The sequence below is a fragment of the Austrofundulus limnaeus genome, unplaced genomic scaffold (genome assembly GCF_001266775.1).
Source record: "Austrofundulus limnaeus strain Quisiro unplaced genomic scaffold, Austrofundulus_limnaeus-1.0 Scaffold24, whole genome shotgun sequence".
In the NCBI taxonomy this organism is placed as follows: Eukaryota; Metazoa; Chordata; class Actinopteri; order Cyprinodontiformes; family Rivulidae; genus Austrofundulus; species Austrofundulus limnaeus.
Genome location: NW_013952426.1, coordinates 3108149 through 3111525, shown reverse-complemented (window position 1 = coordinate 3111525; position 3377 = coordinate 3108149).

The following is a 3377-nucleotide window of genomic DNA, read 5'->3' as shown; positions in this document are numbered from 1 at the left end:
GCCTTTAGAGTCCAATATGGAAGTTTGAGTTTTTTTCCAGCTCTTGCTTGGAATAGATTTACTGGGACATCCAAGCCTTAATGTTTTCCACTTGTGGATAACATTCCTTTTTGCAGACTAATGGACACCAAATTGTTTGGAAATTGCCTTGATGAGCAGCAACAGCTTCTCTAAGCTCATTGTTGATGTTTTGTTCCAGCATGCTCCAGAGCAGCAAGCTGACAAACACACACTCCTGCTTTTTATTTTTTTGAAAAGTGGTCTCACTGATGACAGTTTGATCAGCAGCACCTGGCTCGTACATTTAATTTGAACTTCTCCGTATTGGCTTCACTTGTGTTTGAAAAATATCAGCATGGTGAAATCTGTTGAGTTTTGATGAACTTGAACTAAAAGTAAAACAATTTTTGAAGAAAAAAACCCCACATCCTTATTATTATGGTAAACCCTTGAGTGCTGTGTATGACTTTAACTTAAAGGGATGTCACTATCAAATTTTCTTTCGGCCTATTGTCGTTGGTWCTATGTGAAACTGTAAACAGTACATTGAATCAAATAAAAAGTATAAAACTGTGTCATTTATAGTAAATTACCAGCAGCTGTGTTTATCAGATTTTCACAATAAAACAATGATGACAATAAAATGACTTTTAAAAAGAGATTTTTATAGTTTCAACAAGCGGGTTTGATGTTTACCATGTTTAACCAGCAGAGGGCAGTGTTCTACCACTCCACAGCTTCTTCTGAGCTCTTGCTTCTTTTGTTAAGCAGAAGTAAATGCTGGAGCTGAATCATGCAGTCATCACTTGGAAAGTGAGGTGAAACTTTTGCACTTTGTATCCAAAAAAACTGACCACTTTCTTTTGAACAAGGTTGGCAGTGTTTGTTACCCAGAAGGTGATTTCTTTCATCTTATTGTTGATTTTTATCTTTTAAAGTTGCATATTTTAGCAAGGATAATGACCTGTGGGAGCGCTCCAGTACCACCAGCCATCACACACAAAGGGGTGGAGTCTGCTAATTTTGCTAACAAAGGAGGTGGAGTATGTCCTGAATRCTTTTACAACCTTTTTGTTGTCCTTTACTGATTGTGGATTAACTCTGTCAGTCCGATAAAAACATTTGATGAATAAAATCACATTTTTTTGAATGGATATATTTTTAGTCTTTGAAAACACAGCTGCCTGAGCAGCTCTTGTGTAAAATCTGCTCTCGCAGGCTCATATACATACAGTAGCAGTAACAGTACATTGAGCATCAGCGAGATGCTGCGCTGATGAATAAATAATGTCTCATCCTTTCAAGTGCACCTTTGAACAGAGATGAAGTTTTAACCCGATGAAACCTGGAGACGGTTAGTGTCCCCCAGACTGTAAACCTCTTATTCAATCTTCTTTCAACGCCTCCCCCCATGCCCATATCTTTCTGCTATAATGCCCCCCACTGAGTTGTCTTTCATCGGAGATAYGCAATCACAAAGGTCTCCCATACAAAGCAGCATGCATGGACACAGCAGACCATTCAACCTTTGTTGGACGACTCAGGGGTCCTGGAGGGCCAATCTTTGGAAATCCAGACACGGCCACACGCCACACCTGCCACAGGCCGTTTATTGCTATCTTCATGAACCGATTCGTCAAATTAGAAAATGATCTATACATACGCTGCCGCAAAATCAAATCCCGATTTAATTCGACTGCTTAAAAAAACCCAGCTGAGCTGTGTTGCACCGACGCCGACACTGACAAGTAGCGGGCGTTCAGACGAGCGTCTGAATCATACATCAGTGTTACTTTCAGCCGGAGCTTCAAACCTGGCCTCCCAGTCCTCCATCCCAAATCCTATCACAGCCACGAGAAGTGATTTCACAACTCTGAGGAGAAAGCCTCCGAATGAAGCTGTTTGATAAATGGCTCCGTTCCCTCGGTGTCCTCACATTATTACAGCCATATTGCTCTGAAAACACATTTATCAGGAGCAACAAATCAGCTTCCTGTTCTGAGATGTGAAAACATCTTTCTGACAGCAGCCGAGGCTCGAAGAGTCTGAAAATCAATTATTATAAAAAAAGAGGAGAGCAGACAAAAATAAAATCAGCTTCATAATGAGCAGATGAATATCATTAAAGCATCATCATCATCATAATCATTATAACTTCAAGATCGAAGGAAATAAAACAATAGGTTTGAGCTGTTGTGCATCAGGCATAAAGCAGCTCTTCCATGCAGATAATAACAGCTAATTCTGATGCTTTATTTATCTTCTATAAATGCTTAAAATATGAAACAATTTTTTGAGAATTCACTTTCAAACAATATCGTTCAATGATAAATTAATTTAGAATCATGCTCTTGTGTTTTTATAACAATGTAAAAATGTTGAGTGATTATCAACACCAGCATGAATAAAAAACTTGAAAAAAGCCACTTAAAAAACAAAGCTGTTTCACATAAATCAGTTTGGTTGGCTTTACAAGAAGTTATTTCTTTAGTTAAATGTTTGTTTATGTATTTAAATGCTGGTTGCATTATGTTTTGGTTTAACTGTCTTTAAGGCTCCATCAGAAACATTCATTGCATGCATAAAATTTAGGCTTTTTCCAAACAAAGAAATGACAATATGAGTACAGTTCCTAATCAGATCTCCTCTTTTTTATTTGAGTTTGATCATATCTTCACTTTTTGCTGGCACAGGCTGACTTATTTGAGACTTTCTAAGCTTTTTTAGAGCAATCTTGATCCAGTGAAGCTCCCACTTTAATATTCAATCTCTGAAGACTGACAGAAAATTGCTTTCTGYCAGATTAATAATATCTGCTTTTCCAAGATCCAGACCAGATCCAAACTCAAAACCAGAGTTGATAAAATCTTTTGRCCCCCAACTCTGTGGGAAAAAAGAATGGGAYAACCAGCACTCCAAAMAAATACTATTAATAAGGGCAGAAAACAGGACGYGTTTYGGCTACATGCCATTGTCAACTTGYACAAGTACAATCRTATTTCTTGGAGTGCTGGTTATCCCATTTTTTTGATCCTWCAGAACCAGGCACCCATTTACTCTCTTTCCCTTTTTACAAGGGAACTTGAGTTGTGAGCACTAATTTTTTTTTATCCCTCTACTCTGTGGAACCAATGTGACTATTTAAGCAGCTCAGACAGTAATCACTTGTTTTAACATTGTTTTATCAGCAACAATAAATATATTCTATTCTATTCTATTCTATTCTATTCTATTCTATTCTATTCTATTCTATTCTATTCTATTCTATTCTATTATATTATATTCTATTCTATTAGCCATCAGCAAATCTTTAGCTACTTTGAGCTAGTGTTTGCTGCTATAGCTAATATTTTGTTATTTATGCTTCTAACTATCAT